This window comes from Diabrotica undecimpunctata, chromosome 3 (assembly GCF_040954645.1).
Source record: "Diabrotica undecimpunctata isolate CICGRU chromosome 3, icDiaUnde3, whole genome shotgun sequence".
In the NCBI taxonomy this organism is placed as follows: Eukaryota; Metazoa; Arthropoda; class Insecta; order Coleoptera; family Chrysomelidae; genus Diabrotica; species Diabrotica undecimpunctata.
The window spans coordinates 10,330,417-10,342,129 of NC_092805.1; the positions used below are offsets into that span (position 1 = coordinate 10,330,417).

Genomic DNA, 11,713 nt, shown 5'->3' on the forward strand with positions numbered 1-11,713 from the left:
GACCAGCTTTTTAAAAGCATGAGTCAGAATGAAAAAAGATATGTAACCAGATTTATAAAATGTTTAAAATATATTTAGGTTTTTCTAATTTAATCAATATTATCTTCTACATTTTTAGATGGTGTCGATGTATATTCTAGTTAATCTATTCGAAGACAGACTTCTTGGGTATCAAAAAATTCTTAAAAGAACTGGAATATCACTAAGCCTCTCCAGTTCCAAAAATTATCATCGAATATTAAAAGATTGTGACAAAATAAAAACGTATTGTAAGTTTACACGCGTTTTCATGTTTGTAGTGGCCTGTGCATTTTTTCCCATTTTGGGCGATGAAGAAGAATGGCAAATTGCTGTATATTTTATAGAAAATTTTTTCGAGGGAACATACAAAATATTCTTCTGCAAATTATTTTTATGTCTTAGTTATGTGTTGTGTGCATATATGTTTATGATACCGTCTTTAATATACTTATACGTTACTTGCAATGTGCAATTCCGATACGAAGTTTTGAACGAACTAATGGAAAATTTATTAGAAGAAGGAGAAATTGACGACGCTGACTTTCAAAGGAAAATATTTTTAAATTTGAAATTATGTGTTATGGTCCACAATCAAAATAAAAGGTAAAACTATTATTGTAGCAAATAATGATGTCTACATCTAATGTCTAATAATTAAAGGTTTAAAAGTATCATAATGTATAAATTTAATAATTATTTAGTCATACCGTTCACCAATACAAAAAAAAATAGACGGCGAATATAGTACTACCATGAAATTCATACTTGTCATTGTGTAGCATTTGTAAATTTCTTCAAATCCCCTCGTATATGTAATATATTGAAATCCCCTCATATATGTTTGAAAAACCGAAGAATATTTTTAATGTTTCTTAGTTCGTATCTTTTAAGTTAAAATACGCAAAAAGTATTTTCAATTCCTTCTTAGGTCGGCTCGAGTTAATATAAACCATCTTAGAGTTGTTTATTTATTTCGCTGCTGCGTATTTTGCTTGATATTATTTGACTTAAGCCGCCCGATGTACTACTTTTTCAAATTAATAATCTACGTCTTAATTTTCATTGTGTTTTGTTTATTTCAGCGTTTTGTTTATTTTTAAGTTATGTGAACGAATTTTTAAGATAATTTCGTCATTCTTACTTGGGTCGCTGTTAGGCTCAGGCTTGGATCCAAATTCATCCGTCGAATTTGTAGTTTTCTGTTTTTGGCCCCTTTTTATGGAAATATGTAGCAGTAAAAAGTAGTTTTGTGGCAGTTAATGGTTCAGTTAATGTTTTGAGTGAGGATTGGAAGAATCGTCGTTTCCATCCTCGTTTTGTTTCTGAAAGCCCAGGTGAAGGTGAAGCCCAGGTCTACCCCCAGTTTTATTGTTTCGGAGGTTCCAGTGGCGTCTGGTTCCAGAAATTTTAGTGCAGTTTCCTAGTGAAAAATCCAGGTAACTTTTTGATCAAATTTTAAAGTAAAGACAGTCATTTTTTTAACAATAATTGCTCTCATTAAAAATTTAAAAAATAGTAATATTAAATATTGTAAATTTTGGGTTTTGACTTTAGCTGTTATTTTATTTGTTTTCAGTGTTTAAAATTTAATGTTTACGACAGCTATCTTTATTTATTATTTTCGATATTTATTTGTTTTGTTTGTTAAAAAAAGGTTAATCTCTATGCGGTAACACTTGTAAGTTTATGTAGTATCTCCAACTCCTGGAGTTTGTAAACGGATGACATGTAAGTTTTTTCTGTATTTTTTTTTGAATTGTGACTATTAATATAGTGTTTTTATATTGTCTATTTTGTAACTATTTGTGGTGACACAAAAATAAATGTTAAATTTTGTTTCTTAACATTTGTTTATTTAATAAACATATTAAAATATATGTTTTGCATTTCTCATAATTATTTTCCTAGTTACAACTAGTTGTTGTAATAGTTATAATTAGGCACCTTGAAGTGGCGCTCTTTATAAATTACTAGAGGTGTTTCCTGTTTCTTTTTATTTTGTCTTAAGAGATTTATGACCGTTCAAAGCCCTTGATATTTTTTGCTTATCCACGACCCCAGCTCTCCTAACAAACTCTGAGTGCCGTTCGCCCAAGTAGCGTTTATTTTGCTTACCCTATCTCCACCCCCATAGTTTCTATTCCCCAATCTTCTACCCCCAAAATCTTACCCTATGATAGGCAAAATATTTCGTTACAATTGTATTATATTTTTGCTGATTATTGAAAAGTAAATAGTCTGGATAATATCTTAGTGGGAATTGCATAACCGGTAAATGATCGATTAATAGGCAAAAATGTTATATAAAACATGCGAACAGTTTTTGCAATCAGTGTTTATCGTTATTGTTATAGAATCGGCTGTTAAAGTTTTGTTCTATTGCTTTGTCTTAATAGTTTTCGTACTTATTTTGGTTATTAACTTTTTATTTTTATTTTGAAGTAAGACAAAATATTAGGTTAAAGTAACAAAATCTCTTCATCTGCAGTGGAAGTATAGACTTGGCTCCGTGACGTGACTCTGCAGACAAAGAGGAGGAAGAAGCAATTGAGTTATATCAGAACATCAACAGTATCATACAGAAAATTCTTCGACAGGAAGTTCTCATCATTATGGGCGATTTTATTGCCAAGATTGGAGCTGGAGATAAGGCACAGTACATTGGAGCACATCGACTTGGAGTCATAAACGAGAGAGGAGATTTACTACAAAAATTCTCAGAAGACTCAGAACTAGTTGTCACCAACACATTCTTCAAATTACCACATCGTAAGCTGTACACGTGAAAATCCCCTCAAGACAGACCCGCGAGAATTATTAGGAATCAAAGAGATTACATTTCAGTAAATAAAAAATTCCAAAACAGCTTTACATCTGTCAAGACTTATCATGGAATAGATTTGGAAGCAGACCACGTTCCACTAGTGGGAGTATTTCGAGCCAAACTCAAAACAGTGCAGAAAAGGGAAGCACAATCATAGGACCTACGTATGCTGAAAGACTTCGATGCGAGGATAAGAGTCCAAGCCACGATAACGAGGAAGTGGCTGCAATTGGAGACGAATCGAATAAATAATAAACGATCAAATATATTACAGAAATAGTGCAAAATTTAAAGGATAAACACTTAAAGACTGATAGATTAATGAAGAAAAGATCATGGATAACAGATGAGATCCTGAAACTAATGGACAAGAGAAGAGAAGCCAAAAATGATTCCGACAAATATAAAACCATAAATACATTAATAAGAAAGAAAATCAGAGAAGCGAAAGAAAAAAAAAGCAAGGAAAATGTGCAAAGAAATTGAGACTCTGAAGTCAATGTACGATAGTCACAATAAACATAGAACGAAAAGATAACTGATTCTGACGGAATCATCATCTTGGACAAACAGAGTAAAATAAGAACGTGTAATGAACATCTAGAAAAACTATTTGAAAGACCAAAGAGATAACATACTGAAGAAATAAAAGACAGAATCCAATCTGCAAACCGCTGTGTATTCGCTCTGGATAAGCTCATAAAATCAAAAAATCTGACAAGAAGTTCAAAGATCAAAATCTATAAATCCATCGTCAGAGCTGTAATAACATACGGATGCGAAACGTGAACCATGACCAAAGCAAACTCAGGCGAAGAAAAGCTCAGGCGCTTTGAACGAAAAATACTAAGAAAAATATTCGGACCTCACCATTACATCACCACTTATAGAGAGACTTGTAAAACTGGTATGGGAGGAGATTCCCACAAGCAAAAGACCACTCAGACGTCCCAGAATGCGATGGAGAGATATAGGTGCATTTTTCATTTATTATGGTGACGAGGTAGTTGTAGTGGGTCACTCTTTCTACAGGGGATTGGTTGACGTAGAGTTGACCTTCTGTTATTCTTTTCTTGCTAATTATTATAAGCTTTGTCTTCTTAACGTTTATATTGAGTCCATATTGTTGACTGTAATTCGTGATTTTGTTCAGAAGAACTTGTAGGACTTGTTGTCTGCAAATACTATGGTGTCATCTGCATATCTGATGTTCTTTAGCCGGTAATCATTTACTGGAATACTTTATTCATTTTCGTGCAAAGCTTCGATAGATCTTTCAGAGTACAGATTGAAGATTAGAGGAGACAAAATACAGCCTTGCCTCATTCCACGCATGATTTTCACATAGTAAGTGTGTTCACCTTCGACTCAAAATTTGCTGTCTGATTCCAGTAAAGATTTTTAATTATTTTCAGATCTTGGTTGTTAATTCCTGTTTCTTTTAGTATTTGCATCATCTTGGCATGCTGTACTCGATTAAACGCTTTCTCGTAATCAACCAGATATGCGTATACGTCGCAGTTGACGTCTCTGCATCTCTTAGCAAATTCAAACCGCAAACAAATTATGGCTTTGTGAAAAGTTCTTCCAACTCCAACGCAATCATTTTTTATTACAACTAAAGATAAATAAGGCGCCCATAAGTCAAAAAGTTCAGTATTAGTTCGCTCAAATAGTTCGCTTTAAAATTGTACTAGACAAGTTAGATATCATTTGACAAAATTTTTAGGCTGGCTTGTCGAATGTTGGATTTAACTGGTGCTTTTACATTAGGCATTTGTTTGGTATCAATAGTTGCGTTTGCTGCACTATCATTTTTCATATTAACTGTAAGTATTTTTCTATATTTCTTAAAATTTATTAAAATTAAGAGATAAAGCAGTAAAAGTACAATGTAATTACAATTTTTTCTCCATCAGGTAAGTCAATGCTCAAATGTTTACGAATTGTTTTCTTGTCTTCGTGATACTCAGTCACAGTAAGATCTTAATATCGATGTCTTAAAATTGGTAGACAACGAGAAATTTGTTTTTGTTCATGATAAGTATATTGCTTCATTAAAAATTTAAAAATATTGTATAGTATATGTAGAAAAACTGATCACAACTGATTTCGTACAAAAAAATGATGTACCCTGTATATTATATTTTTAGGTTAATGGCCTAAGTGGAATTTTTATTATCTCAAAAACTACTCTCGATAAAAATTTTGGGGGAGCCAGTTATCTCTCTAATTGAGGACTTTCATTTGACAATAAGTTTACCTTGTGAGGCAAGTTAACCTAAATCAGAGAAATATTGACAAATCATGCAAATGTTAAAAATTATTCATACAAATTATATATGTATATTAAACACAAACGTGATATTTTGGCTCTCCTGTAACTATGCTCGAGCAATAATCTCTCCCTATCATTCTGAAAAGAGAAATAACTATTAGTCATACTTTTATAAACACCTCTTTCACAAAGTATATACTTAAAATATTTTTTTCTTTATATTTCAGAACATCAGTCCAAAAAGCAACATTAGAATAATGGTATCATCGATAGTAAATATATTAGCATTACTCATTTTATGTCAAAATTCCGACAAATTGTACGTTGTCGTAAGTATTGTTTTAGCTTGACGAATATCGTATAATAAAAGAGAAATATAATATTGGAAGATTAGGAAATAGCGATGTTTGTTAAGGTTGTTATAATGAAAATATACTAGGTTTAGTATTATCGAATTCTATAGATTTTTTTGTATACGAGTTAATTCGAATGAAAAATTCAGATGTCTGTGTTTAAAAGTCCTTTAAAATATTATAGGTATACGAGATAAATTTGTAACAACACCAGTGCAGATACCACCAACCAAACCTTAAATAAAAATGAAGAATAATTGGAATTTTGTGTTAAAAAAAATATGTTTGTAATTGAGTTTCTAGTTCTTTAGAAAATGTCGTCTTAAGCAAGCAAGCAATCAATTTAAATAAACCCAGCCTGTGAGACATGTTTAACCCTAAGAATTACGTTCGGGTGTAACAACTCATTGAAGCGAGGTGTAAAAACAAGAGTTACTCCACCGCGCTCTAATGCTCCAGACCATCCCTTTCTCCCCTATAGTAATCTGGTGCGCGATAGGGGCACATCTACCAGCCAAATGCTCTGCATGGGGGAGTCCTGGGTAATAGAACTCCAACATGGTTTCCTAACAGAAATCAAACTCAGGACTTGCATTGTCGCTATGATCCTGTTATCTTAATGTGGCTTATCCGCGAACTAAAAATTGCTTACTCGGGCCTCAAGTCTCCGCTCTGAGCTAGGCTCAGTTCGGAGACTTGGTGCTGTAGGTGTTGGGCCCTACGTGCCAGGGTTTTGGGGTTTGTGTTAATTTTTATTGTTGGCTTGCGCCGGTTTTTGTTAGTATTTTTTAATTTTTTTGGTGGCCGAGGCCGTTTTTTGTGTATTTGTTTTTGTATTACATATTTTTTGTATTACATTATTTGTATTATATAATTTGTCCACTTAAAGCAACTGGGCCCACACTATTCATTGCAGTTGTCCACGAGTTTTTTCGAGCTACAAACCGTCTTCTTGGTGTTCTGTTTTTTTTTTTTTATTTTTGTATGTTTTCTCTCTGGTGTTTTGTTATTTTCTCTCTAGTATGTGTCGTCTTAAAATAACCCGTAAGTGACTTTATAATCAGTGTTCCACCTTCTCTTGGCTGTTTAATTCTGTCTGCCGCCGTACTCTTTGGCACAGAAAAATAAAGAGAAGCTGGTCTAATAGTCATTTTATTTTTCAATACCTGCTTGATTGCCATTTTCATCGATATTTTTCTGACAAAATACTCTTTTTTTCGCTTTCAGCATCGTGTTCAATGTACGAAAATAAAAAACAAAATTAGTGAGCTACCACACAATATTTATTGTCCGGTACAGGGCAATTCATGACTCTATGATACTGTGAAAACGTGGTGGGGAGATGATTTAATGTTTCCCTTACAAAATAATGTTTATAGTTAAATATCTTTTTTTTTTAATTTTTTATCGCTGTTTTTTATAGCGATCTGCACCTTCCAGTTCCCAGTTTCCAGCTACGTCGGTCATTCCATTTGCCAGGTTGAAGGTTTCTTTCCGACATTGCCTTTTGAATGACGCCCAGCCAGGATTCTTTTGGCCTTCCTCTCTTCCTCCTTTCTCTTGGCATCCATTTTAAAATTTGGTTTGGCAGCCTGTCGTCGTCCATTCTTTTCACATGACCATACCAGGTCTCCTTTGAATTTCGTCAATAATGGTTGACTTGACTCCCATTATATTTCTGATATGGTCATTTTGTATTCTATAGCTATATAACTTATAGTTAAATATCAATTACTTCTAAGCATTGGCTATGTAAATAATATTAACACAAACTATAAGACAATAAAATCTACTTACCATTAACAAAATTGAATTCAAGGTTTTTCCCATACATTTTGTGGTTATACCATTATACTTTTCATTTTGCCAGAAATTGTGATAAACCACTTTTCTTACCTCTATAAACCGTCTCCCTTCCACATCCCGACCTTAGGTCGCTCGTAAATGATTGTTCTTTTTATTTTTGATATATTTGTATTCTTTCTTTTACAACGGATTACATTCTAGTACTATTTTTTGTTCATTTTAAAAATTATCAGTCCTAATTAAGGTTGCCTATCATGGGTAGTAGAATTAAGTTCACCTTTGTAAAATATGGAAACTGATTGAAAAAAAAATTATATTTAATGTATTTACGACTGCTGTTTCAGATAATTTTTTTTATAAACAATGTATAATATATCCTCCTCCTCAGTCCTAATTAATTTTAGGATGTGGTGACACCATCAGGCCTTTACAGTTTTTGCACGATTTCCTTTCATCCTTCCCTGTCCTGGGCTAGTTGTTCGGCTTCATGTAACCCTTGGTTAATCAATATTTTTGTTTGATCTTTTCTTGGAGATCTTTTCCTAGGTCTCGTTTCTTCAACTCTACATTCCACTATTAGTTTTTCCATCCTACCCGTTCTTCTAGCAATGTATACCCACATTTCAAAAGCTTATTTCAAAAGTACACGTGCCGAACACGCTTTGGAAAGCGGAGAACATCGAATACTGTTTAAAGAAACGCAGATGCTGGACAAAACTTCACAGTACTACCCACGGTTGTATCGGGAAGCGGTGGAGATATATAAGCACCCAAATAATTTTAATCGGATAGAAGAGGGACTGAAAATTAACAAGACAAGACACCAATATTAAAATCCCCAAAAACCCTTCCCGCCAAACCCGGAAAAAGATAAGTTACTAGAAATGACGACACGCCCCCTCAAGTCAAAACCAGTGGAGAGGAGGCGAGTGGGAAATATAAATTTGCCTCCGTAGTACAACGCAGCGTCATTTGTGCGGCATACATGAGCTTGGTGGCCGGACCCCTCTCGGGTGCTCAGCCGGCAAGGAGAATAAAATTTATTTTGCCAAATCGGCGGCTGAGTGACCGAGCACACACCCTTTTCCGGACCTAGAGTTATCACCTCAGGCTGATGGCTCTATGGTCGAAACACACGCTCTTTTTTCTTTTTTTTTTAGGGACTCAAGTCCCGACGTAAAGTAGAGTAAAATCAATAGTCAGTAAAGTAAATAGGGAGAAAAGCCTAGATGTGGCTACCCCTACAGTTAGGTGGCATAACCACATTCACTAAAAACCGAGGATGTCCTATTACCCAGGGCATCTTAAGTAAATTTCAGATCATAAGCCTCCTCACGTAAGTCACACGATGAGGAGGGGTGGTGGAAAAGCCTGGGGGTCAGATAGGTACTACTTCGACTAGCGAAGTGTGACCGGTTTGATCTTCGGACATGTGGATCCCATTCTTACATTGGTATACACATGTTCCTAGGGGCAGGGTAGATCACTGCGTGTGTGTGTGTGCGCAGCGTCATTTTCAGGTTACAAGCGAAGCAGTAATATCTCCAGAAGATTCCAACCCCTAGTGTTGGCGAAACGTCGAGAACTAATCTCAGACGACAATGGCCTAACAGTCCGAACAAACAGTTTAACAAGTTTCAAGCTTTTTTTCTGAGAGAACGGTTCATTCTACACAGAAAGTGCTAAGAAACATTTTTGTTTAAAATTATCTCAGCTACATTTTTTATTAAAATTTTTTTTCTACAGCGTACAGATTTTTGGTAAATCGATTTTTTTCGTTTTTTCCAACCCCACGAGGGAGGTTTTAGAGGGAAGCCATTTTACCACATAAAAGTGGTAAAATTTTTAATTTTTTCGGGGTCTCAAAATTTTTGGCAAAATTTAGCTTGTTGTATGACTTTTAGGGGTCAAAAATTAAAGTTATACTTTTATAAAAAATAATTTTTTTTACCTAAACTTTGTGTGTCATATGTAATAATTTATATATATTTTTTTTATTTTGACTGGTAGCATGGTAAGCAGCGGCCTTCAAAAGATTAAGTGTGTTTTTATTATTTTAACTAATTTTAGAACAGGTACATTTTAATTATTGTAGTACACAAATAGCTACAAACTATGTGTATAATAAAATTTATATTGTTCAATTTTAGACATCAAAATTATTTGAAAATGGAATCAATTGCCCATGGTGGAATTGGAACAAGGAAAATCAAAAAATATTGCTGATATTTTTAATAAACGCTTCAAGGCCGATTAGAATAAATGGATTTAATATAGTTGATGCAAATTATGAATTAATATTAAGGGTAACTATTGATATTATTATTCTAAATATACCTAGATTTTGAGTTTTGGCAACATATATAAGGTATTTATATATGCCAAAAAAAAACCAAATGCACTAGTCCATTTTTTAAAACTTAGTTTAAAACTTCAGTAGAAACGTTTCCCGTGACGAAAGATCGATTCTTCCAGAAAAGCCAGTCGTCTAAGCGTGCGACATGTGGATGAGCACGAGGTGGAAGTTTTAACCAACAGCACCAGCAAACGGCCATCGATATGTTAAAGAATATTGTCTAAGTACTGCTGAGCTGTAGGAAATGGTCAGAAAAAACAAGGTCCGTTTTGCCACCGATTATTATTCCGCCACACACCATTACTTTACTACCTCTGTATGTGTAAACTTCCTGACATTTCCTATCCTTAAGATTATATTTTCAGATCGTCGCCACACTCTTTCTCGACGAGAATCTGGATGAAATCGAAATCTAGATTTGTCGGAGAATAAAACTGTAGCACAATCATTTAGTTTTGATATTCTTAACAGCAATCTTGCAGCGCGATTGCCTTTGGAGATGGGTAGATATCTCAGTGGCCTTCAACTGTACGGACTGGCATCGCGAAGACGATTTTTTACAGTATCACTACCTATTCTTGACTGGTGTGCCCGCTGCAAGTCACTAACCAATTCAGGTGCTGAAATTATTGGTTATCTTCTAGCATTTAATATTAAAACTCGGTCTTTAGCTGCAGTTGTAGCGCATATTGTTGTATTACGTCCTGGATGACGTTCGGTTGGACTTTCAGTGTCAGAAAAACGCCGCCAATCGACTTATAACTTAGTTTGCCTCATGCTACCTTGGAGCTGTAAGCCTAAGGTAGGTCTACAGCCCAATTTATCTCATTCACAGGTAAATGTCTTCGTTTTGTGATAAACAATATTTTCAATGCACTAAATAAACAAGAACTTTACAGGACGAACAAAAACTAAATTGACAGAATATTTACCGTAGTATAAAAAATATAGTTTGTTCTTTTCCTAATAAAAACTTTGTCAAATATTCGTTATCACTTTTGCCGTTTTTGTATCTGATTGACCTAAAGAAAGCGTTTGACAGAGTAAGACTCAAATATATAATACATCTTTTGTATAATAGAGAAGTTCCCCTAAATATTATAAAACCTATCGAAAACATCTACATCTACTGGTCCACAGATTTAACATTAGAAAAGAGCTAAATATTTTAATATAACAATCTCATCTCAGAAAATTAAAACAACAGTAATCAGCATAGAACCAACCAGATGTAAAATTGAAATTGATGGCATCAGTATTGAAAAATAATGGAAATAAAATACCTGGGAATTACACTGTCTAGCTAGGGAGACATGGACAAAGAAGAGAGATCAAGTACAAAACGCAAATAGACTGGAAGAATACCTTAATAACACTATATGACAAAACAGACCAATAATGACATAGGTATGCCTCAAAAACAAGACCCGGCATAGCCACAACATAAAGGCTACTGGTAACGGCAAAGATAAGAGTACTGAGAAGAATTACAGGAAATACAGGAGTCATCAAAATAGCAAGAGATAAGTCAGCAATCGGCAGAGGAATTATCAGACGACCGCTCAAAAGATGGAGTAACAACCTTTCATAGAGGTATTAATTAGGAATGAACGAGCAAAATTCCTTATAAAGAAGCAAAAGAAGAATAAGACTTTAGTTCTTTTGTTTTCCCTACAAAAATCTACAGGATGGGCAACTGTACAAATCCAATTGAAATTAAACGACCACATGAATTTAGTTTTATTAATTTTATAATGTTATAAAAATATCCCTAGACTATTCTGATGTGTGTATAATGACTTAATAGTTTTCGGCGAAGAATATCGAACAATCAGCCTAATGAGCCACATGTTGAAACTGTTTCTTAGAGTCATCCATGGAAGAATTTATAAGAAGTGCGAGGAACAAATATCGGACAGACAGTTCATTAACGCAGTGGGTACCAGAGAGGCACTTTTCGGAGTACAGGTACTGATTCAAAGATGCAGGGACGTTAACTGCGACGTATACGCGTGCTTGGTCGACTATGAAAAGGCATTTGACAGAGTTCAACATCAAAAGATGATAAGCATTTT

At 34.2% G+C, this 11,713-nt stretch overlaps 1 long non-coding RNA gene across 1 annotated transcript; it reads left to right on the top strand.

The window, feature by feature from the left end:
- The first annotated feature begins 1,178 nt into the window (after positions 1-1,178).
- Positions 1,179-9,569, top strand: LOC140435480 (uncharacterized). Its single transcript, XR_011950164.1, has 3 exons — positions 1,179-1,457; positions 5,351-5,452; positions 9,433-9,569. It is a non-coding gene; the product is annotated as an uncharacterized lncRNA (long non-coding RNA).
- Positions 9,570-11,713: the final 2,144 nt, after the last annotated feature.